General features: G+C 37.7%; 1 long non-coding RNA gene across 1 annotated transcript in view; it reads left to right on the top strand.

Moving 5' to 3' along the window:
* Nucleotides 1–2,420: 2,420 nt before the first annotated feature.
* Nucleotides 2,421–26,870, top strand: part of LOC114012293 (uncharacterized) — a 47,309-nt gene continuing 22,859 nt past the window's right edge. Inside the window, exons 1-2 of the long non-coding RNA XR_003554669.2 lie at nucleotides 2,421–2,567; nucleotides 15,548–15,710. This is a non-coding gene — a long non-coding RNA (uncharacterized LOC114012293). The remainder of the gene's footprint in view (nucleotides 2,568–15,547; nucleotides 15,711–26,870) is intronic.

The raw sequence follows: 26,870 nt of genomic DNA, 5'->3' as shown, positions 1-26,870 counted from the left end.
ATGAGAAGTCAAACGTGACTTGCTGTACCTTGCTATGCTTACTTCCCTAAAATATCACACATCAACAAAAGTTCATACACAAAACTAAACATACTGTTCAAGTCCTGAAGAAAAAGTTGATGGAGTTGTGCTTGTCAGTTCCAGTGAATAAGGATCATAACTGAAGGGTTTTGACCTACAGCTGTTTTGCAATTAGCCTGTTTTCTTTCTCATTTGTCTTCAAGTTCAGGATGTTGATGGATCCGGTATGGTTGGGCTACATCAGAGCATGTAGCAGTAGCAGCTAATAACCTGGAAGTCTGAAAGGGTGAACAAGAGTTTTCAGAAAGTTCAGGAGAAAAAAAAAAACATTTCTTCTTTTTCAAGGTTTGGAAATATACCTCATGTTTTTGCCAAAAGATTTCTACAGTCCTGCATACAGGTACTAAAACTGAAGTGTTTCCACAAAATCAAACAATAAAGTTAAGTGCTGTGGCTCTGGTGGCAGAGCTCCTCTTTCCAGCACAGGACAGTATACATCATACAACTGCATGCTGCAGAGTATCCATCATCAAGCCATATGTTCAAGCGCACTGGTGGTACAGTATATATTTTATTTTGCCAGAAAGATAAATGGAGAGGCAGACAGACATAGAATGTGCTGTGAGTTACAATTGTGTGTTAGTCCAAGGCTAATACTGTTGTGGCTAGTTTGGCTTTGCTACCTGGAAACTCGGATGAGAATTACCCAGATGAATTCTTTAAAGGGAAACTTGCTACATCTCCATGTTAAGATGGGAAGCAGATTATGCCTGTGTTATAGGAGCAACAAAAGACGAACTATTTGCTTAGAAGTCCTCAAAGGAAAACATTGCCTCAAAAAGAATACCAGTATTTAAATATACAACGATGTTTTTCCTTGAGAGAGAGAGAGAGAGAGGTTTCACATCATACCCCATCAAAAATGTTAACAATTCAATATTTTATGCTTCTGTTTTTCAGCCAAGAAAGCATCCTGACCATAATTTGAAATGTTAGACTTCTGCTTAAGGCAGAATGGTCATGATGAGCGCACTACTAAAGCATTTTTTTGATACTCTTCTCCTGGAGGAGAAAAGAATGCATAAGAGGGAAATTTCCTTTATCAGTAAGTAACTTATGAAATGTTTAGTTTATGCTCAAATGTGCATTATTGATTCAAAATTGTTTAGTGGGAAAGAACCATCCTGTAGTCGACTTCCTGAATTTTGAACACTAGCAAGTATTTAGAGTGTTCTGGTAAAATGGAATTCCTTAATAGAAATGTCAACGCTGCAACAAACTAGAAGTGGTCATAACAGTGTGCTCTTTGGTTTTGGAAGGGATAGCTGGTCAATCTTGCCTAAGTATTTCAGGATTTCTGCAGTATTGATGAAAAATTCTTCATGTTATAAACTTGTTTTTATGGAGACAGTTTATAAGCCATGCTATATGCAGTCTTTTGTGGAAACCGACATTATTTTCTTCCTAATAATGTCTGTACTAATTATTAGGTGCTTTTAATGAATAAACTCCTGTTCTGGAGGAAAACTTGCTACCACTGGGATCAAATGTTGATAGAGCTTTTAGTTAATAGTAATATATTGCTAAAAGAAAGCAGTAAGAAAGCTAAATCTTGACTAATTTTTGTCTTCATAATAGCTGATCATTTAAAAATGTATGCTTCATAGTACATAATATGCAACAGAAGAGCCTGAGCAAAATGAGTAAGACTTTATCATCTGCAAATGCCTCCCATTAGTACCAGGGTTTGAGTAGGAACCCCACAACATACGCATCCACATACCCAGGCCTTGTGCCATGAGAGGTTGTAAAGCCATATTTTTCTCCTGTTTAGGGAATCAACATCGAACTTACTGCTTGCTATCGTAGTGCTAACCTACAGTAATTACATATGTGAAATCAGAAAACCAGATGAGTGTGGTAATGTATGTCTCCTCCTCCCTGGGCTGCTGTGTGATCTTGGGACTCCCTGTTAGGCGTTGGCCTCTGTGTAAGGAGTTGGGCAGTTAAGTGTCCCTTGACTGTACGAGCAACTCTTGCACGGCTGAGGTGGGAAAGTGCACTAGCTGTACCAGAAACATCCCTTATCTGAACACCATCACCACCTGCTAGCCTTGGAGTGTTCCTTCTGGACCGTAACATCCCTTAACAAGCCCGGGAACACTTTACTAGGACTCCGAGTGGTACAATAGCACAGTCATATTTGAAAAAAAAAAAAAAAAAAATCCACTAATTACTGACTCGGATTGCAGCCAGGATGGAAAATTACTGATGACTAAAGCCAATCATCTCTGAACCTGTAAGCAGCAGTCCTATGTGAGGCCCTCCGAGCTCTTCTGGACCGCAGAGCAGCATCTCCCTGACTGGGATGCCCCTCGGAGCCCGGGAACTCCCCAGTTTGTGATACTAGTGGGATTGTTGCTGAGAGCTGACAGTGGAGCCTGGGCTGATTTTCCTGCTTCTCTAGGCGCAACCTTTTGCCTGTTGAAAAATGCAAAAGCATTTGACATGAGTATTTCACTGAGCTCGAGTGGAACTTTTAGCAGGTATATATCTTTATACATATGTATCTCTATATTTCTGTTTCTATGTGTCTGTGTGCATGTGTGTGTGAATTAATTTAGTAACTTTCTAATAAGTATAGTATTACCATTTTGAATCCATAGTTAAACCACTTTAATAATTTAAGTAATTCTTATTTGATTCACTTTGTAAATGATAAATTGGTCAATGATTAAGTGCTGTTAAAATCCTATGATCAGCCTTAAACTGTGAATATTCCTTATATTCCTTTACATATAAACAGTTGACCAAGTCTGAGATTAAGATTGGATCTAGCTGCACCTAAGATCTATTAAAAGTTTAGAAAAGAAAATATATTTTTTTTTATAAAAACTACTTCCTTTGACCAAACCTAATGAGAATTTAGAGCATCAGTTCTTCCACAGTAGTGTGGATTTGGTTTTTTTGAGGTAATGAATTGTGGAATTTATGATAATTACTTCTTTTGCTTTGGTTTAAACAGCCCTGCACCTATGGATTTCTTTATATAGGATGGCTTTTGACCAGTGCAGTAGTGTAATGAGAAGACTGCACATACTGGGTAAGAAACACTTATGCAAGTGAAAGGCAATGGCAATAAACATTCACTTTCTGGTGAAATGTGAGATATGAGTTTGCAGGCTACATGCCAGCTTATGAAGAAATGGAATAGTTATTTTTAAACAAGGTAAAAGCAAGCTGGAGTTGTCGTCTTTTTGCAAGATAACTTTAATCCTGGAGTATTGTCACATGAAAATGCAAAAGAGGAAACACATCAATGAACTGGTGAACATTATCCAATTCAGATAGCTTTTTAACTCCCTAAAATGTTCACTGTTATGTGTTTATATGCATCTCACTGCTCTCTAGGAATTTTCTTTATTGAAGTGCAAGATTCTCGTATAGTTTGATTTTTATCTTTCAGGAAGGAGCAGTAAGGTTACTTGATGCTACAGCACCTCAACATGTTAATCTCAAAGTCTCACCTGTGAGGCTTAATTATCTATTTATAAACTCCCATACCTGGCTGGCAGAGAGGAACAAATTGATGCTAACCAGTGACTCAGCAGCAGTAATGGGCATGGGATTGCACTGTGACAGCAAGTCACTCTCTGGCTCCTCAGTTGGCCATGCCAGTAATACAGGACCTGTAACGAGTCTGTACAGAGAACAGAAAAACTTCACTTCTGACAGGCGTAAATCTACAGTTTGGCTAACATAATCGCCCAGTTTCTGCTAGTACGTGTAGAAGGGTGTGTGGTGTCTGTGGCTGCTAGTTTCCTTTTCCATCACCTACAGATAATCGTTTGTATAATGACACCCTAAGAGATTCTTCACATACAGAGATCCCTTTGCTAAGCACTTTATAAACCCAGAGTTGATCCTTGCACATCTGAATTTACAGTCAAGTTTTGTACTCCTCTGCACCATTGTACTGGGCACAATGTGCTTTGTGATTCTGATTCTCTCACTATATTGAGTAGCTCCTTCAAAACTAAATTTCACTTTTTTTCTTTCATTCTAATAATTTAATGTGAATGAACATCCACATCCATCACCATTAACAGTTCTTTTCTCAATTAAATTTAAACGTGTTCTACAACATTCCTCAGCTCTTGGGATAGAAGATATTATTGCTCTCACAGTATAATTTGTCACATCTGTTGTCTTAATTTTTGTGACAAGTGTTGGTGCAAGTAATTACACAATGCTTAACAATAGATACAAATATCGGAAAAAGGATACATTTGTTTTCCCATTTTCCCAAAAAGGTGGCTTTACTAATGGCCTGATACAGAACATACTGACATCTGTGGCAGTCTTTCCATTTGTCTTAAGTAGCCTTTGTTCTGGATGCCAAAACAAGAGAACAATGCATCTTGTGAGGGAGAACTACAATGGCGTAATTAAGAAAAGACACTCATAGCCAGGTATATTACATTTCCATGAGCTAGTATAAATAGATCCTGTTAATTAAGCAAGGAAGTGAAAGAATGGGCTATCATGAGGAATAAGGCTAGATAATAAGGCTCTGTTGCTGTGTTCTAGATCTTTTTACAGTTTGCTGCATTTACACATTTGTCCTATTGTTATCTGAGTCCAGTATTTAGAGCGCTCATTGACTCTGACTAAGAACTAACTACTTTCAGCAAGGATTGATTCTGCCCGGTAGCAGGAAGTCAGGCAGGCCAGCTAAGGCTGCTTTATGCGCTTTTGCTTTGCCAGATTACCTATGGCAGAGCCAGTAACCTGTAATGGAGATATCAGTCCCCTGTGTCATGGTGATTACAGACTGGAACTCTTCAAAAGAACTTTAGGAATACATCGCATAAAATATGTATCAGAAACTTTACCATGAAGGATAAAACCAGCAAAATAATTACATTAAGTTTTTATTAGGTTATCTTCAATACTCTGTTAAATAATAAAATCCAGGTATGCTTTGAAGGAACAAAGGAGAATGTGAAAAAGTGTATCTCTGCAGCTTTACTTTGGGGAAGTCTAATTCAGGTTTGCTTAGGTTTACTATTAGAAAAAAGCTTGAAAATGAGGCAATCTTTGTTCCAGTAGTCCTGTTTAATCCATAAATGACTGGATTAAGATAAATCTTGTAGCTCATTGATTCTCTCTACCTCTCTGTACAGAGGATATGTAGCTGGATAATAAGTGCAAACTTGAAAAGTCACACTGAACTGGGGGGCCTCTTACATGTCACTGTCAGGAAGATTTTCAGTTTCATTCCATAAACTGCCTTCTATTTTCCACAAGGTTTGGATAGGCGATGTTCACTGGGAAGTGGCACAATCACAGTCTTTATGCAAGTTGAGGGTGTGATAAATGTTGCCCACTATCTTGTTGTAATTTATTTATATCACATAATATTTACATTTTTATATCTCATTGCTTTGTATACAGCTTTCACGTACTGGATTTGCATGAGAAAAGTTACAGAGATCTCATTTCAATAACATCCCTGGGCCACCACTAGGATTCCAAGACTGACTTTAGAGAAGAGGGTAAGGGATGGTTGTATTCCTGTTATTTTCCATTCCCAGCAGAAGAACTGGGTTTCTGTATTGCAGGGGTGAGAAAGATCCTCGGAGCCTCAAAGGGCAGGGTGGATGCCAAATCTGTCTTCATCCCTGCTGAGCACAGCAGGGGACTGGACCTACCAGGAGGTCACATATATAATGTGAAACCTTCTACCAGCAGTTCAGTGGTGAGTCAGGAGCAGAGGCAGCGAGATTAGTACAGTAGTCAGGATTTTTTTTTCCTTCCTTTCTGTACCCTGGGTTTTCTCATCAGACACTTGTTTGGAAGCTGACCTTTTTAAGACCTTCAATATACAATCAAACTGTCTCGTTGGGAAGCAACTTTTGTGAGGAAAAAATCTTCCCACAGATGGAAATCAGGAATGCTTTGCTGGGCCAGCTTTCACTAGATCTGATATGAGAGACCTAACAGCTCTTTTAACAGAAGAATTAACAAATGTGGGCTTCCTTCTCATTTTACAAAAGGACAGGAGGGCTATTGTCACCTAATTTATTTTAGTCATTAATGTAAGGACAACCAAAAGTAAATGTCTCGGAAGTAAGCATGTATTTTTCTACCCTGATACTTACCTATACACATGACATAAAGCAGGAGGAGAGCTATATTTCTTTATTTTTGTGTGTCTGTTATTGTAACTTAGCCAAATTAAGGTGAAATCAGTAAATCAGGGTAGAAATTCTGACTCAACTTGCTTAGCAATATCTTTTCTGAAATAGCAAAAAGGAATAATATGTCTTTCTGCATAGTCTTTCACTAATTTAATTCTATCCACTGTTCCTGATTATTTTAAGCTCATAATGGACTTGGAAAACCTGATAGAGAACTCTTGTTTTTTGACAGTGGTTACATTTATAGGGTGAAATGGTTTTGCTGAGCTCCAGTTTACCTTTACCATTTGCTCTGCTACTGCTTATCCTTTGTCTGGGCTTTCCTGACGCCCTCAGAATAAGCCTTTCCACTTCAGAAGTGGATAGATTCAGAGATTGTTCTTTATTAACTACATTCAGTTTCTTTTTGCTGCATTCACTTAGATTACTAGTAGTCATTAATTCCAATATATGTTTCTGTATATCGTGGTCTAACCCCAGCTGGCAGCTAAACCCCACGCTCGCTTGCTCCCCCCGCAGTGGGATGGGGGAGAGAATTGGAAGGGTAAAAGTGAGAAAACTTGTGGGTTGAGATAAAGACAGTTTAACAGGTAAAGCAAAAGCCGTGCATGCAAAGAAAGCAAGACAAGGAATTCATTCACCACCTCCCATGGGCAGGCAGGTGTTTAGCTGTCCCCAGGAGAGCAGGGCTCCATCACACATAATGGTGACTCGAGAATAACTCTGAATGTGTTGTGTGTGTCCCCACCCCCCACCCCCCCTTCCTCCTTCTTCCCCCAGCTTCATATATTGAGCATAATCTCATATGGTATGGAATATGCCTTGGGTCAGCTGATGTTAACTGACCCAGCAGTGTCGCCTCCCAACTTCTTGTGCACCCCCAGCTTACCCACTGGTGGGGTAGTGTGAGGAGCCAGAAATGCCTTGGCTCTGTGCAAGCCCTGCTCAGCAATAACAAAAAAATAATAATCTCTGTATTATCAACCCTGTTTCCAGCACAAATCCAAACCATAGCACCATATGAGCTACTATGAAGAAAATTAACTCTATCCCAGCCAAGACCAGCACAGTGTAAGAAATGGGAAGCTCTTAGATGTCATTCTAGGAAATTCTTAAGAAACAAATCTTCTTTTTTACAACTTTTTTTTTTTTTTTTTTTTAATTAGATAGGCTTTGTCGAGGAAGTCAGTATCTTAGATGTAGCTTTGAAAGTGGAGAGTATGACATGCAGGGAATTAGAGAAACACATGAAGAGTCAGCCTTCTCTTACCATTTTTCAAGCAGTAGCAGAATAAGAATTAAGATACATCCAGAGGGACCTTGACTGTTTTGAGAGGTGGACCTGTGCAAACGTCATGAAGCTCAACAAGGCCAAGTGCAAGGTCCTGCACATGTTCAGGGCAACCTCTAGTATCGATACAGGCTGGGTGGAGAATGGATTGAGAGCAGCCCTGAGGAAAAGGACTTGGTGGTGGTGGATGAGAAGCTCAACATGGCCCAGCAATGTGCACTTGTAGCCCAGAAAGTTGACCAAATCTTGGGCTGCATGAAAAGAAGCATGGCCAGCTGGCTTTGCCTACTCCATTCTTGTGAGATCCGACCTGGAGTATGCAGTGTTCAGCCCTGGAGTTCCCAGCATAAAAAGGACACAGACCTGTTAAAGCAGGTCCAGAGGAGGGTCACAAAGATGACCAGAGGGCTGGAGCACCTCTCCTATGAACACAGTCTGAGAGACTTGGGCTGGTTCAGCCTGGAGAAGAGAAGGCTCCAGGAAGACCTTATAGCAGCCTTCCAGCACCTAAAGGGGCCAACAAGAAAGCTAGAGAGAGACTTTTTAGAAGGGCCTGTAGTGATAGGACAAGGGGGAATGGCTGCAAACTGAAAGGGTAAATTTGGGTGAGATATTAGGAAGAAATTCTTCACTGTGTTGGTAGTGAGGCACTGGAACAGGTTGCCCAGAGGAGCTGTGGATGCCTCATCCCTGGAAGTGCTCAAGGCCAGGTTGGATGGGCTTTGGACAGCCTGGTCTAGTGGAAGGCGTCCCTGCCCATGGCAGGTGGGTAGAACTAGGTGATGTTAAGGTCCCTTCCAACACAAACCATTTCATGATGTGGATATCCTTATTCTCAGTTCCTATTGAACTAGCCTCAAAATATTTCTACCTCAAAATTGAAGTAAACTCACCTTTATATCTCTTATTTTAAATACTGATCTATTTCTCCATAATTATTTTGGTTGCTTTGGCCTCTGTGGATACATGAAGGAATGTTAGATCTAAGTAAATTTTCTATCTGCCAGCGTTGGTAAAGAAAAAGAAATTTCATATTGTTTAGTGGGAAGAATAAAATGATGTGTTTTATAATGCTGCATTTGTTTTATTTTTCCAAGGTTATAGTCTGCAGCATTAGGTTATAAATATAGACAACAGTGAATAAGTTTTCTTGATTTTGAGATTCAATCTTAGAGGAAGGAAGCTGAAACTTTTCTTGCACAACAGAAGAAACACATATAAAACCCTGACATAGCATATGGTCCAGTGAACGAGAGGCATCAGAAAGATAAACTGTAAAAAGAAAAGGTATAATTATCCTAAAGGGAAAGAGGGAGTCTGGGTCAAATACGAGGTTTCCCTTTCCTTAGAAGACTGTGTCTTAAGACACTACTGTACGCTAATTATTTTACACCTAAGCACACGCTGAACTGTACAAGTGGGGAAGCGACCTTCATGGTGCCCTACAAAGACATTTCATGCTTGTTAAGCATACTGTGTATAGCAAAGTTATAGTCATGATGCTTAAGCGAGGGAGAAAGCATAATTAATGGAAACAAGTGCATTTATGATATGAGCAACAAATACTGATCAGCTCTCTTCTAAAAGGATTAACCTTTATTTTTACTTAGAAATGGAAGTGGCAGTTCTGCAGTGATTTCTCATGCAGAATTTTTGACATAACTTTAGCAAAAAAATATAATTTATGAGTAGTTTATATTATATTCTCTACAACATAGGCAATGCTATGAACACATGTATTTTAAAGCTGGTTATCTTGATATCCATTAAAAAGTAATGTTTAAAAACAATTGCACATTATTTTTAAACAAAAAATATTGTGTAAACATTTAGATTAGGAATGATTTTCCTCAGATTTAGAACTATGATCTTTTAGGGAGAGGAAAGAAAAAGTAGACAAAAGGATAAAAGTTTTGTTACAAACTATTTTTAGTGGAGTAATTTTGGAATAATTATGGAAAGTAATTTAATCTCAAACTCAAATCTCATCAATTAGAAAGACTGAGACTCCCATTATTCATGAAGATTTTTCTAGCAGCAGATCCATTTTTTGACACCCTAAACAGATATGGGACTGTATAAGCATGGTGTATTGCATCCTAAACTTTGCTAGAAATTATCAAAGAAAATACTAATCTTGTCTCAGTCCAAAATCAAAGTCACTCCGTGCACTCAGGAGTCAGTAATGCTACTAATAGCGACGGTAATGTTGTGAACACTTGGGAAGTAAAAACTGAGGGAAAATTAAACCAATTTGATGCTCTTATATCTTGTAATACCTCTGAATCTTATCTGGCTAATATTATCATAATCTTCTGGTAAGGAGGAATATTGATGATGTTCTCATTTTCCCTCTTTTTCCTGCAGTCTACAGTTTGAAAAGCTACAGATCTTATCTGCTTTATATCAGTTTGGATGTTTTGATATTCTGAATTTGATGATAAATTGCATTTATTAGGTGGCATGTCAAGTTTGAGGTTTACTAACTAAAAGCAAACAAACCAAAAATTAGTTTCCAGAGTTTAGCCTTATTTTGTTTGATCCTGTGGACTGTGGCATATCTTCTTCCTGACTTCCCTATAGAGTTATTTGATTATTTGGATATTTAAAGCAAAGAAAACTTTCCCCTTTTCCTACACACTAGATCTTGATACTTGTTTCACTGAAACACATTGTTTCACACATGGTAATACCAATTGTTACGGTGAACGCATGAACTAGATGAAATGCAGACAGAGGGAAGTAAACACCAGTGGCTTTTCCTACATATGGTCAGATAGCGTTTCTACTAAGAAATATGGTAAACTAAGCATGTGAGTTGTATGAATGGCATTTGTTTATTTTTCAGGAGCTCGTGCTGATCTGGTTTCTCAGCCAGCATCTCATTTAGGAAGACTGGGGAATAGTAGGCAGAACTACTTCCTAGAATTTGTCCTCACAGTCTTGGAATAGGCTTATAGAGCAATTTAAAAAACAGATTGCAATGCATAAAGTCAGATTATAACTTGCTAAATTAGCTAGTACTTGTAGCAGTGCAGCCATGGCAACAAAGAATTTAAGGGACACTAGAAACCTGAACTTAGGCCGGTTTTGTGGCCTGCAATGCTGCCATAGCAACACTGCCGTCTGCCGCAAAGACAGCTAATTTAAAGTCAGCAACAGTATGTCTACATAAATTGTCATTATGCCTTTGAATTTCATAATAAACATCCTCTTAAAGATAGTGGATGTCCAATAGCCATGAGAAGCAAGTCTGGTGCCAGATCGTTCTGGTTTACTACAGCATTCATTAGATATATAACTGTGGTGCTTATCAGGATACAGAAAGGGAATTTAGCCGGTGTAGGTGTGTACAGAGATAATTTTGGCCAGACCAAATGCATATTCCATTTTTGTTGATGATTACTAGTTTTTACTTGGTGGAAAACACTGCTTGGATTGGCTGTTCCCCTTGAAGGGATTGTACTGAATCTACCGACTCACTTGGCAGCATTATCCTGTGATGAGGTAAATACACCACAAATACTCAAGCTACAGTTTTGCACTTGTAAACTCAGGCATTCATATATACTTTGCAGAATATCTGGGTTAAAAGACAGTTTAAGAAAAGTAAGAAAATTTGGTTCTGTAAATAAAAATGCCAAGGAGTAGCACTGGAATGTGTGTCCTGGAACCCACAAAACAACACAATTTTATTTGAAACACACCTGCAGTCTCTAGCGACTAGTGTGCTGCTCAAAATCTTAAAAGCACCGCAAAGGCAAACGGTGCAACTGTGGCAGATAATAGCTGTAAATTAAAATATTTAATTATGCTATTTTTGAGTTTGCAAGTTATAGAAATTGAAACCTGTGCTTTTGTTAGCCTCAGATGGGATGTCAGATACATTCATTGTAGTTGGAGATGTAGCGGCACCCACCTTGTTCTTCTTCTGAAGCCTATACTGTTGCATTGTGGTCTAGCTGGAAGGGATTCTCATGGCCTCTCAGCAGTTACAGCTCGTTCAAATTCAGAGTGTGTTATGATTTCCTTTTCCAGAGCCACTCCTACATCACAGTAACATTCTTTATCTTACATTCTCTGCTAATGTATTCCTGGGGTCATTCCAAAGTATTTAACACTCTGAATACAACACAGCCTGTGTACTTTATGCTAAACATATATTTCACCACATCAGCTGAATTCCAAGTGCTTGAAGGTTGGCCTTCATCATAAGGATTCTGGAACAGAGGAAGTTTTTACGATTACCATGTTTTGAGTTTGAGATTTGGAGAGGGAACGTTTTTTCTTCTATATTTCCATATATTTCTTCTTCTGACGTGGGGATATCTACTGAATTTGAAACCCGAGTGGCTTATCAGCCTACGGCAAAGTTAGCCATGAAGAGAAAGAACTTCCATGCAAGGATCCAGAATCATGCCTAGCATCAAGCAGCTGAGGTCTTGTCCTCTGTTATGTAATTTTGTAATGTAATACATTACAAATTGATTACATGCCATTGAATCTAGCTGACCTAGCTGATAACTGGCCTTCAGTGCTCCAAACCAAACTTGGTCATAAATGCCACAGAAACATGCATTTTCTGTAAGTGAGGTCCTTCCAGGACAGGGGACAAAAGGAAATTAGTAAAGACATGACTCCTGAGATAGCCTATCAAGAGGTTTTTGGAGAAGCAGAATACAATCTATATGTGCAATTATTCTTCTCTTTGAAGAGCTTTCTTCCTCTTTGGTTTTGCAGGTAGTCACAGAAAGTATCTTCAGCATGAAACAAAATTTAGATCAATATTATCTGCAAGTGGAAATAAAATACAGAAATTGTAATTTTTCAATAATAAAATTACTTTCAAAGATTAAAATAATGAGCTAGCAAAAATGTGTCATACATGACAGTTGTTTGTTATTGAAGTATGAATGACCAGATAGGAAATTAAGTAACATTTTAAAAAATGTTGTGCTCTGAGAAGTGAATTAAAATGCTGTTGATTTTAAATGAAAGAAAAAAATAATATAAGGCTGTGTGTTAAAAACTGTTATGAAGTTTAGCGTAAATTGTGGTCCTCGAGGCCTGAGGGGCAAATTGACAATTAAAACATAAAAAGGACTAATTAGGAATTTATTATGGCAAACTTATTTTATATGACAGAGGTTTGAATTATCATCTGCTACTTCATGCCAAGAACAGATGTTTGAACATGATCAAAACCAGGTGAGAGCTGGTTAAAAAAAAGTAGCTAGGAATATTAAAGGATTTTCTGGCAGCTTTCGTTTCTGCTGCATGTAAACAATTTGTCTATGTGACGGTTATACTGTGTATCTTATTATTGCTTATAGCTCCAGCAGCATCCTTGTATTGCTTTTAACCCTGCTCTACTATACTGTGAAGTCTTTTCATTTGTACAGAAGAGAAGATGTGGAATCCTTTAATTTGTGTTCCTTTAGAAATGTTTTTAAGAGCATTCAGTCTACACATCATGTGTTTGATTTTAAGTGATGGCACTATGCCAAGAATACGCTGTTGTGTAGAATCTAAGGGAGAAAAATTAAAACTATATATTGTAGGCTATCTCTGTTATTTTGTAGAATTCTAGTTCTAAAAGGTTTCTAATTTTATTCATTATTTAGATATGCCACTTCGTTATGTAAAAATTCTGTATTTCCTCAGTATATGAGGAGTGTAGGTGTTACAATATATATCTTTACACATTTTATATTTTTTTACATTTATTTCCACGATAATACTGCTTTGTCATTGTCATGTCAATTTGCAACATGAAAAAACTTCAAAATGGTTCCCAGGAACTTAACACCATTCCTTACTGCACAGATCTAGAATCAGGAGCTCTGCTGTATGACAGAGAAACTGAAAAGTGGATTAATTTAAATTTTAAGTGACTCACCTCAAATATAGAAAATCTAAAAAAAAATAATAAGGTATAACATTTCTTTTCATCTCAAGTGCATGATCTTCAGTTCAGGACAAACAGTTTACTTTCAGCATGCTTTCCTTAAAATAAGTCACTGTCAACCTACTTTTCAGCATAATTAGATAGAGTGGAATCATGGATCCATGAATTTCTTCTACCTGAAGATAGTACAAGTTAGCTAAACTATTTAACCTAAACAGTAGGATTTAATAGAATCATTTAAAATAGAAATTGTGACCATACCAATGACCTTTGGTACTTACCAGGTATGTGTTGAAATACACATAAAAGTCACTAGTGGAGATGTTTAAGCTGTCCACTGAATTTGTCTTAGGCAGTGCCCAAGGAACTTTTTAAAATGGCTACTTTGAAACAAGTAATTTCTATGTTGAATTTCATTTATTGTTTTCTCTTGTTAATCAAATCTATTATTTGGTGAAATTCTCAAATGGCTTGTTCTTTAGAATGGTTCAGTGCTCCACCAGAAACAAAAAAGGACACAAGAATATGAGTTTTCAAAATTAATGAGATCACTGGATTCTGCCAGGACAGGGAATGAAAGGAAATGAGTTGAGAAATGATTGTTGGGATAATTTTTTTCCGAAGACTTTACTGCTATTACTAAACATTGTTACCTGAATCTATGAAGCGGCACCAGAAGTAATAATAATGAAACCAGAATATCATGCAAAGTTACAGATCATGGATTTTTTCCAGATGGTGATGTTTTGTTTCCAGTTTGTAGTGAGATGAAATATGTAATTAGCACTTGAGGTTCAAATTTTAGAACTTCCAATTTAATACAAGATCAAATATGCGTTTGTATAACTGCTTGTAATCCATCTGTGCTTGGTGCTTTCCCAGTGTTTAATCACCTAAACCATAAGACAGATGTACAAAATCCATGTTACTTTGTCATGTCTTCACTGCAAATAAGTGCAAAATAATTATTACAAATAAAAATAAGGTTACATTTTTGCTAATAAGCTTGCTACTCTGTCTTGTGAATAACATCAGAGATTAATAATAGGGTCAATATATATCTGTGGTAATTATCACACCATTTGTTCCCTTTTCCTGTATTCTTCTCATGTTACTTTTTGGTGTGTTTCTGCTCAAGTTGATTCAATTTCTCAGTAGACAAAATGCATGAAACAACACCGATTTGCTTTGGATCTACTTAAAAATAAACTGGAAACCTCAATTTTCAAGTCGGATTTTTTGAATCAGAAACACATGAGAAGAACAATAAATTAATTTTAAAATGTCTTTATTTACAGACATATGATAAAATATACATTAAAAGGGAAAATTTAATGTGCCAGTAATACACTTGGCTTCATGTTGTTTTCTTTTTTACCAAGCACATACAAACAGAGGAGGTTTTATCTGTGGCCACAATGGTACTAAAGAGATGCATTGAAAATACACATTGAAAAAATGAAAAACCGGTGGGGCAACACAGGGAAGCTGCGTGGGGCTGTCTTTGCCTTCTCTCATAAATGAGAGCAGGTTCTTCATGCCTGTCTTTGAACGCATGCTTTGAATAATATGCTCCTTTTGTACGCTGTTGCCTGGAAGAATTACTTTGACTGTAGAATTATGAGAAGATTTGAGATAGTAAGTTGGTTATAGGGATAGGAATAGTGTAAGCCTCTTCCTGCAGGCACTTTAACTTACAGTGCATCGCACTTGCAAACTGTTTTGCCGTGCTAGAACGTGCCTTTTTTCACTCACTGAGAAATGTAGTCTGGCTGGAAAATGGCAGCAGCCTCTAGAAAGGGCTTTGCCCTGCCAGTGAGTGGTACAGGCTATGTTCCAACCCAGGTCCTTTATGGATTTCAGCGGGCAATATTTGACAGTCTTTAAGTGGTAGGACGTGCAATTCAGATGTTTGCTGCTTTGTATTGTCTATAAGCTATAAACCTGCTTGTCTGGGAATGCTGTTCCTAAGACACAGGAAAAGCTGTTTTACTTCTAAATATTGAACGTTAAGAGCTGGAGCTGATCGAGGCTTTTTCTCAGTGGGGTTCTCCTGAAAAGTGTGCTGAATTTGGAGGATTATTATGGGACATATTGTTTGAACTGAAACCTTGTTTCTTACAGATCCGACAAGCAGGCTTGTCAGCTCTGGTTCCTGGCAGCCCGTTCTCCCTTGGAGGCTGTTCCTGTATTGCCTGTGGTAACTGCTCAGCTGCTGCTTCACGTTCACAGAGCCAAGATGCTCAAGCCACGTGCCCCGGTCTACACATAACAGTGGAAACTGAATGTAAGCAAGTCTTACTAAGCCTGAGCTTTCTGACTGGAGAGTTTGTTGCCTTGCACCTGATTATATCCAATGTACAGTCACTGTGAACTGTCCAGGAAGCAGAGGAGCAAGCCAGACCCCTGAGTCAACATAAAAGCCAGAGCTGCTAATTGCCTATTTTCAATAAATCTGCAATCCTCTAAACTGTGTGAACAGCTGGATTAAAAAAAAAAAAAAAAGCTACCTGGAAGCATGATTTCATGATTTGCAAGGAACAAGTTGTAAAATTTCTCCCCAAAGTTGACTTGGTTATTCTTTCTGAATTTTTGGGTAGTCACCTCATCTTCCTGGACCGAACTAAAGTATTTCCTTTTTCCTTTATCCCTTTCTATGGGGTAGTGTATTTTTCCAACTAGCAATTCTTGTGTCTCGTTCAGATACTCTGAAATGAAAAAAAGAATATCTGCTTAGTGCAAAGCATATGAACGACCCCTGCTGAATTGAATCTGGGCATCTGCTCAGCCTTTGCTAACGTGAGCAGCAGCCTCTAAAGCTCTCCACATGCTCTTTACTCAAGTCTTAAATTACACTATGATGAAACCCAAGGAACACAAAGAGCACAGGAAAAAACTTAAGTTGAGATTTATGCCTCATTGGTGCTTAACAAAGAAAAACTCCAGGGACTGTGCTGTGCTGAGATCTTCAGGTTAGGATTTTCCTTATTCGTTCATTAATTTCACATCAAATGTTCGTAGCACTGCATTGTGGATCTACAGCATAAATTATGAGCTTTGAAGCCTAATTATGCCAAAGAAGAAAATATCAAACAAACTTCAGCTTCGGTTTATGTAATTTGAATGATTTAATCTTTTTTTTTTTTTTTGCTTTTAAGACCACAACAAAACTATAGTAAATATAGTCCTATGCCACTCAGCTCTGCCAGCAAGCTAATTAATTTCTATGGTGGTCTGATTGCTGAGGTCAAGCATCCTTTAAAAAATTATTTCTACTTCTCCCTTCCACTAGGAAGAGTGACTGCACAACCTTGCAAATTGAAGAAGGGTTGTTTCTGAAAGAGTGTGTAGAGGTCAGATGTAAATATTTCTGCAAAAGGGCACAAGAGCAGAAAAAAAGAAGGGGCAAGTGTAGTAGCTTATGACATGTCCAAACCTCAGCGCAGCACCTGAGGGGACCATCAGCTCTCAGACTCTCATGGAGAGGAAAGCAAAATGGCAGTTTATTGAAAGACACAGGCACTTATATACTAGTAGCAGAGCCAGCTCCTTCATGGGCGGTTTTCTACTTAGTTCCTACGTTTCTGTCACAACACGTGATCTTCCACATCGCCACATCCCTATGTTACTACAGGGCAAGAAATTAGGAATCACTTCAATGGCAAATGATTGAGGTGGAAAAATCTTCATGAGTTAACTTCATGATCATGCTTGGGTCTGTGTGATTAAAAGTACTCAGCTACCAAAGAGCAATATAAAAGGTGTAAGGATCAGGTTAAAGAAGAGTGCATAGTTTAAGAAGAAGCATGGATGAGTTGCTGTATGTGATTTGTCCTTATGAGAATCTCACAAATATTGTTCAGAGTTTGGAAGGATCGATGCTATTATTGACAGAGGTAAAAAAAAAAAAAAAAAAAAAAAAAGATACTTCCCTCGTTACTATAACAGCTCTTCTACACAATTAGCAAGACCTATTCTATGTGAATATGCAGTGTTCAACTCTAGGGCCCCCAACATAAGGACACAGACCTGTTGGAGTCAGTCCAGAGGAGGGTCACAAAGATGATAAGAGGCTGGAGCACCTCTGCTGTGAAGACAGGCTGGGAGGGTTGGGGTTCAGCCTGGAGAAGGCTCCAGGGAGACCTTACAGCAGCCTGCCAGTACATAAAGGGGCCGACGAGAGCTGGGGAGGGACTTTCTACAAGGACATGCAGTGATAGGACAAGGGGTAATGGCTTCAAACTGAAAGAGGGTAGATTTAGGAATAAATTCTATACTGTGAGGGTGGTGAGATACTAGTACAGATTGCCCAGAGCAGCTGTGGATGCCCCATCCCTGGCAGTGTTCAAGGCCAGGCTGGATGCGGCTGGGAGCAGCCTGGTCTAGTGGAAGGTGTCCCTGCCCATGGCAGGGGGGTGGGAACTTGGTGATGTTTAAGGTCCCTTCCAACCCAAACCATTTTATGATTCTATGCAACGGTTCTAAGATGAGATGGCTTAATTCCCTGGCACTTCAGCTTTTGGCCTGCTTGAAGTGGATTTGAAATGATAAGTGTGGGCTAATTAACTTTTTTCTATTTTTCCCAGGAGTGCAGCTATGCTTTTTAAACAAATGTTATAGAGGAAAATGCACTAAATCAGTCTGAAATATTTTCTGTCATCAGTTTGAGCTTTGTAGAACTAGTTTGACATTTCTGCTGTTTCAGACTCCTAGCTAATATTCATAATCAATTTGATTAAATACCTAACAACATGTATCACCAGTAATATGATTCTAATTTGAATTCTAAATTTAATTTTTTAACAAGGTCTGTTCTAACCAGGAAAAAAAGTGAATCAGGTTCACATAAGCAGTCTCTGTGGTTACAGGTAAACTACTCATTTGCAATCCAACATCTGCACAATAGTTTTCATCACTGAAAGTGAAACTTGCATTCTTATGAATGTCAACAAATCCACTTTTTGCATGTACTAGATTTGGGAGAGACCGAAGCCCCCAAACTCCTTCACAGAGTTGTATTTGAGCACCAGTGGTAGGATTTCAAACTTACTGAAACTGGGTGCCAAGTTTGCAGTCAATGAAAAGTGCAAGACTGTGAAATAAGATAAACTGGCTGAAACACTTCAGTATACTGGAGATGGAATGATTTACATAGCCTGGAATTTTCTGTTTGGTTGATAGTGTTCTCAGTATAACATAGCTTACCCAGCTAAGGTGGCTTTGTTTTGGGTTTCTGGTTTGTTTTTTGGTTGTTTTGGGGTTTTTCTTTTTCTTTTTTTCTTTTTTTTTTTCTTTCTGCAGAGGAATATTTCAATATATGAAACTTCTAGCAGAAAACAATTCTACGTGAAAAATCAGAAATATTAGTAACAGCCATGACATTAACTAAGGTGATTTTGTCTGAATATCCATTATTATTGGTTTAGACAACAGGAAGAAGTGCAGAGTTGTGAAGTTAACAATGTGTGAATAATTCATGTGATTTAAATTAACAATAAATAAATAAATAGAGGCCATATGTTGAACCAACCTGCCTTTAACATTTTGGAACATTTGTTTTCACCTCCACAGTTATGATCAAGAAGGCGTAACAGGGTATTTCAGCAATTGGGTTTGGGTTTGGTTTTTTTAGGGAAAAAAAGAGTACCCTCTGTTCCAAAGGATTTGTGTGATGTTCATCCTTTCTTAAATTTTACATATTTTGCACAATCTGTGGGTTAATTAATTACCAACTCCCATAGTAGATCATGCACCTTTATAATGAAGAGATAATTGGAAATTTCTGCTTGGGTATGGAATGACTGAAAAGGAGAGCAGACTTGGTTGGTCCATTGGAACTGTTTCTAGAAGATTCTACAGGTAGGATGGGGAGTGGATGAGGTGCACAGACTCCAATCTGGTGTAAAAAGAGTAGCCTGATAGTGATAGTTTTGCTTTTTCCTGGACACACTGGCAGAGGACATAAGTTCCTAAAGCAGACATCCGTATGAAAGATTTTGGTGATGATTCCGCTGAGGAAATAGAGGCAGAGTTACTGTACCACATCAGGGATGTTTGTGTTGGTCTGCTTGGTCTCAAGATCGTACTTGAGATCTAAGTAAATGCTGTAAATAATGAACAGCTGTGGGTTTTTTTTTCCTTTGATTTAATAATGTACTTGGACCAAAATATATTTTTATTTTATCAGAGATTTCATATGAGAGCTTCATGGTTGATGAAAAGCTAAAAATGGGAGCAAAGATGCTATACTAAGGTTTATTAGTTTTTTCTCCATATTTTTCTAAGAAAAATGTTTCTGACAACCTAGGAAAGTATATTGCAAAGAAATGTGTTTAAGAGATTGTGGCCAGCCACAAAGGTTAATATCCAAGTTAAATAGTTGCAGAAAAGAGAAAATTAGAGCAGTTTAATGGATTGGAAATTGGTTGAAGGGAAGAAAAAAAAAAAAAAAGGAAAATAAAAGAGAGAGAGTAATCTTAAATGTAGCCTTGGACACAACTTGGTATTATGTGTTCAGTGCCAGCCCTGTTTCAGTAAATAATGCATATGGTTGGATAGTTCAGTTTAGAGTGGGTAAAGGTGTACAGAAAACGCTGGAAAACATTTATGTGTTTTGGGTGTATATCTTTATTCAGAGGATGTTACAAAACACCAGATAAATATATTCAGAAGGGGGTTTTCAGAGAAACCACCTCGTGATTATGACTAGACTACTGTCATGATTCACGTAGTTCTTGGGGGAGGTTTATAGACACATGCAGTTTCATAACGCTTAAGCTTGGAATTGATAAGGAAAAATCCTATTAACGTGCAGAGTCAGAGTAATCCTATTAATTATATAAGCACTAATTTAATTAATTTAGAAGTCCTCAAATCATTCCACTAACATTTTCACCAACCTTCACAGCATTGCCATTAGAGACCACTGATGCTCCATTTTAGCTTCCCAAGAGGGACACAATTAGTACAGTTACGACAGTGTTCTAAATGTTATACCCTGTGAAACCTAAAATGCTTCTTTTAGTTTACTATCCATTACCATTAGTTTACTATCTATCCTGACCATTTCCATCTTGTTAGTCTACATGCTACAGTGACAGTAGGTCAGTAGATACCATGAAAACCCACATGTTCTTCTGATACACCGACTTCTCTCCAATCTTAACTTGCCTCAGATTTAACAAGAATTAGGCAGAGCAACAACTAGTAGAACTGCATGGCACCACTTCTGATGGAGATTGCCAATCAAAGGCACAGTACTGGAGAAGGAGGGGAAAAATAGGATTGAACCTCTGAGCAGAGTTTTGCTGTCAGACCTTCCAGCCACTTAGTTGGGTAGCTGGGAGAAACAAACCTCACACATAGCTTTTTGATATCAAGACTTTTGGAGCTTTAAAGTTCAACACACTGTTACAATGCATGTGGATATAATGCTTCTGGGGTGTGTTAGTGATTCTTTACAGTGTGATGCAGGTATGCAGCTGCCTCTGAGCTAGCACGAGGACCTCTGGGGCAGTGTTGCGTTGTTCAGTCCAGAACTGTTAGGGAGCCCGGTAAGTCCGTGCCCCACAGCTGCTCACCTGACAGAAGGGTGGTGCCTCCATGGGAGCTAGAAGGTTACATTGCTCATGTAAGTCAGCCAGTGTGTATGCATCTGTCAGCACCTGTCAGTAATTTAATTTTGAAATTGTTGCTTTCACAGACTACTGTATAGTGGAAGCCCTTTTTGCTTTCCAGCACACCAGATAGCTGTGGATGGCCCTTGTGTTTGATGTGATGAATGGTACTATCATCCATGACCAGTTCAGGTGAATATTTTTCTGCTTTATAAAGGTCTGTGTAAATTTTAGATAGTTTGGCTGAAATCAAGCATTGCAATTACATTCAGAGGAAGATGATAATTGCTGTGGTGTATGGTAGAATACAGCACATTTGCTTTAATAATTCCTAGCATCTCTCAAACTGAGGGACATATTTAAAAAACGCTGCACAGTCCAAGAGTACTGTTGCTTGTTTGGCCATCTCTGTTGCTGCTTATATGTGCTAGAACAGCTGAAACTATTATTTATGTGCCTTACTCAGATGCTGCTTCCTGAGGGTGACTCCTCTATAACTGACCTGTAACTGTGTCTGAGAATTATGTCATTTTTTGACAAGTTGAACATGTTCAGTGCGTGTAACCATTCCTGCCTGTGTAAGTGGCTTCACTTTCCTGTTTCCACATGCTGTGATACTTCCCATTGCAGTCTCTTTGAGGCTGTTATTTCTGCTTTTACTAGCCATTGGTACTCCCAAGTCAAACAAGAAGTGTTTCAACTGTTGTACCTTTAATTTCAGTTGCTTTGAAGCAGCTATCTTTTATAGTGTTAATGATTTAGAGAAGTTTGTAGTTACCCAGTGTCAACATAACAGGTTCCTTTCCCTTGTCCCTTTCTCCTTGGAGGGGTGCATAATGTAAAAGCAACTCACAGGGTAACGATTTTAGTTCTTGGTCTGATATATCAGTATACAAGTGAAGTTGAGCAGATGTTTACATTAACATTTAATTGAATTTATAATGAGCTACCACGTTACATACATTAGTAATAAGCATTAACCAAAATAAAACAAAACATTATGCATGTGCCCTCAGTAGCAGCATGACATTAGAAAAAAATCCCTCTGCAGCTGAAATTGTTACTGTTGGTGGGACGAGAGGTATAAACTAGCTGTAGCTGTTCATGCTTTTTTTTCTTACTGTTCCAAATGGGAAGGGGATTTGGGCGGTCAGAGTTGACTTCAAGGCCTGCTTGGGCCCGTTACAGGAAATCTGAAGCCTTGGCAAGATGAAGGATAATCACGATGAGTCTCTGTTTTGGCACACTCAGTTCAGAACAAGCCTTTCTACAGACAGGGCTGCATCTGAAGGCTGTTGCATTCAACTGGAAATTTTCTACTGGTGTCACTAAGTTATGAATGGGGCCTCATTAGAGAAATATTTTTTGCCATTTAGGAGACACACAGACTACTATGGATGAGGAAAAGATCGCAGAGGTTCCCATGCTGCTAATAGCAATGGGGAGAACTGATTGTAGTGTCCTTTTTTAGTGCACTGGGGATGGTTTCCAGGCCATGGTTTTTCTCTTGCCTGTGTATCCAATATGTCCCATCTAAAATTTCTGCCTGTATGAAGCAATTCCTCATCTATTGGCTCAATTTTTATTTTTTTTTTTTGTAGTACTATACTGATAATTTGACAGCGGGTCTCTAAAAGATGGTGTTAAGCTTTTCTTGTTTCCTCTGTCTGTGTTGGAATGCTGTCTGTATACTCACTGACTATATTTTTTTGGCTTAAATCAGCTTTAGGCTTAGCATTTAGTAGGTCAAGGTACAGGCCAATTGATATATCTGACATCCCAAGGTTTGTTCAAGATTAATTCAGATCCCACATCCCACATTTTCCACTTCTGTCTTGTAAATTATCCAACTCTTTCTTTAAAATAGGGCTGTTTTCAAGTAAGATTCTGAATGAGTGTAACAAAATCCTAATGTCAGCCCATGAAATAAGATTAGAAATAAAAATGTCAGAACCCTGCAACCTCCTGTCTATACCTGTTAATGTTCTGGTTGCCCAGAGTGCTCTCCGAATGGCATCCATCTTGTTATTTAAAGTAACAAAATTTATCACATCAATAACGGTAGTGCTGTTATTTTAGCTAATATATTAATTTACCCTTACTCTCATGTTCATTTCTGTCAGTTTTCAATATAGACTTTCCTCTTTGTCACTTCTGAAGGCTGAAAATGAATGTTACTGAAGGCAAGAAGCAGCTGGTAATAAGAAAATTATTAGAATTATTGGTCTGTCCACAACAGCCATAAGGCCCATTTAACAGAATTATAGCTGTTTATGAGGAAACTCAGTAATGCTTCACCCTTTTGTCAGCTGAGTATTATCTATCTACAGGAAGGCATAAATACCTATCATGTTGGTAGCAAACCTGAAGAAGAGATTATGCTCAGAAATAAGTGGTGCTGGTGGTGCTGGTGGGGGTTTTAATGGAGGTAATTCTAGGAACTGTGAATCGCCCTTTTATCTCAGTGAATTGTTAAATCTCATATTTCAGCATCACATGCTGAGCACCAAAGCAGTAACTCAAGCATGCTGCAAACTGGTGAGAATTCTTCCCCCACCATATTTATTTATGTGTTCTAGTTGCCTGGGTTTCTTTCTGTATTTTGTTTGAGTTACCTTTGTGTCAGAACAGCTAAATTCACAAGCTGGCTAAAGAAATCTTTACACAAGTTATGAATTAACAAGATGCATTAATTACAAGAAATGTAATTAATTCACTACCAGCAAATTTAAAATGCATAATCCTTAACATTAGATAGGCTCAGCAGTATCTCACGGATACTACGATTATTGATGTGTGCATGACTGTTCGGTTTCACATCCTTTTGACTTTGAGAAACTGAAGTACTGAATGAGTATTTTACAGTCTGTCATATATTTTTGTCATTGTGAAGAATCCCTTAAAGCAGAACCTCAAAAAACAAACACTTTGTTCTGTGTCTGATGTTTGATGATGTTGATTTTAAAAATATCTGTTCCTGTTTATTAATTACCATGTTATTCTCTGTGCAGTTCCCCAATACAAAGAATGTGATGACCATAGGAGGCCCCTCTTATGAAGATTTTTTTTAAAAAAAAAAGTTCCTGCAAAATGCTCATAAAGAATTAGCCAATGATTAAGGAGAATGTCAGATGATTAATGACAGTTGAGACTACATAATATTGGGAAATTGATATGCCTATGTAACGACGACATAAATTTGTTTGCCATCCGGTCTGCTCTTTGGAAATGGGTCATCTTGTATTGTGGTCTTATTGTGACAGAGGTTATAGCTTTATAGTTTTTAATAGTTTTACTTAGTAGGAATAAGATATACTTTACTGAAACCAAGGATCTAGTACTTGTTCCAAAAATGTATGCATTACTCTGATATGAAGTCATTCTATGATGTTTAACTGAAAAAGTCAGAAATATTCTTTAACGTTGGCATTGGGCTCTTATACAAGAAGTTATTAAGCTAAATGGAACTACTTGTGCTCAAACCTGAATCTGTCACGGTGCACGAGGTCATGAGTTAGACACCAGGATGAAGCTCTGACAATGTTATTGTTGGTTCTCTTCCATCCAGGAAAAAAAACCTTTCCATTAAATTGCTAAAAATAACGTGACATCGTTAGTACAGCCTTGGGAAAAGCAAGTTACTGGCTAGAAATTTCTTTGTCAGAAGCATTAACACTTTTTTGGGGGTAAAAAATATGTAAGATTACAGTAGAAATTCACATCTTCATTTTAGTATGTCTTTTTTATTTTAAATTTTATTCAACACACTCTCTACTTGCTAGAAAACAATCATTTTTCTGAAATAATTAAATATAGGTTTTGTTGATTTTGTATGGATTTAATAAAATTCCCTGAAATGAGGGTTTAGTGAAATGCAACAAAGTATTTCTTTCTCTGTCATTGTTTCCATTGTAAGCTATGTAGAATATTTCAATTTGTTTCTTTGCGACCTATATAATGATTTTCCTCTATTTCCCATTACTTATGTTATCCATATATAATTATTTTGTGGATTTCTTGCATGCAACTATGTCAGTCACATCTTTTAGAAGTCTTCATCAAGTTCTATTGAAGTGCAAACATTTTTATTTCTGTGTGTTTTCCAAGTTTTAAAAAAGCAGTAGAGCTACTGATTTACTTGCAATCCTCTGACATATTGCAAAGAAAAAAGATGAAATTAAGATCTGCAATGTAAGTCTTTGTTCAACAAAGCACAAGTTTTAAAAATAGAAATTTAGTATATTGATAAGTTTGCATATAACAGTGAAGAGACAGTGAAGAAGTAACACAGCTAAACTTGTTTATTCACTTAATAACAACCTGTACATGAAACGTATTCTAAGACCTAGAAAATGGACAACATTTTATGGACTTTGAATTGGGTGGACATCTGGAGAAATTATACTGTGTAATGAGATTTTTTGGCTATTTTTCTGGTTCTTGGTCTTATACCATACAAATGTTCACTTAATAATCATACATACATACAGTGTAATCACATTACTTATCTTTTCCTAGAGACTAAGTAATTCAACTGCATTTCTATGGCTTCTAATTATACCACTGGAATTAGAATTTAGACATGAGAGCTGATAACTTAAAAGAATACTTGTGTAGCAACAGTAGAACAAACAGTAGGAAAAATTAAATTGCTTACATTTTTCAATACTGCAATACTATGGCTAGGCACTGTTTCCCAAGCTTCTTATTTTTAATTTGAAAAGATAAATCAGCATCATTACATTCCATGATTTTTCTTTTCAAACAAAATGAATAAAATAGTTGCTGCTACTACTTACGTGACTAATTGAAGGCTGAAAATGACAAGCAGTTTCAGAGAATGAAACAAGATACAGAACATCAGAGAGAATGATAGGAGACAGGAAGAAGGTCTGATGTTTGTGTTAGAAAGAGTTACTGGGTGTAGAAAGGGAACTAAAATAAAAGGTAGTTGCCATATGTAGCAAACATCAGTGAATTCACAGGAGTTTAGAAAATAGAACTATTGAATCAGTGAAAGCTATACATTATTGTTCATTTTATTGATTTGTTCTGAAGCTTCTTCTTTCTGCTGATATTTTGGTTTGAGGTAATTCCTACTTCGGCTCTACAAGGAAAGGCAGTTTGAGGTTCTAGGACCTCTTTCCTTTTTGTGTTGATGTAGATGCCTTGACTAACCACCAAGTACGCAGCAGCTTCCAGCTTGCTCTTGTCATCTCATCAAATGTAGATTCCTGGGTGAGGAGGTAAAGGTATCATTGCTCCTAGAATTCTCAGGTTGGTTTTGGGTTGTGGGTTTTTTTTTTTTTTTCCTTCTTTGTAACGAAAAAAGGCAAGAAACCTTGATGCATCTGAAAGAACAGGTCTGAGCTTCGTTCTCATGGGGAAAAAAGAGCTAGGGGACTGCAGACAGTTTAGGATCTGGTTAAGTTGCAAGGCAAATGTTCCTAGACTGGACTACTTCAGATACCATGGAAAGCCAATGTACAAGATGTATAAGGTAGATGGCTGTGTTAGGCTGCATGTTATATTATACAGGTGAATAAGAAAGTGAAACTTCTTTTAGAAGTGTAACAATAGGATGATTCCAGGACATACTGCAGAAAGAAACGTAGAAGTGCACCCAGTGAAAAAAAGAAGCTTATTATTGCAATGATTGATTTAATCTTCTGGTGAATAGAAATGTCAAAATAACCCAAAACCTAGACAAAGCCAACCACAAGGCTACAAGGGAGCAAATCGTAGAGTCCCTCAGGACCTGGAAATTGGCATGTCAGTCACTGATGTGAAAGGGACAGGTTTGCTTGTAGGATTGATGCCATGTTACTATT

This window comes from Falco peregrinus, chromosome 13, assembly GCF_023634155.1.
Source record: "Falco peregrinus isolate bFalPer1 chromosome 13, bFalPer1.pri, whole genome shotgun sequence".
Lineage (NCBI taxonomy): Eukaryota > Metazoa > Chordata > Aves > Falconiformes > Falconidae > Falco > Falco peregrinus.
This window is presented reverse-complemented; position numbering and strand designations above follow the sequence as displayed.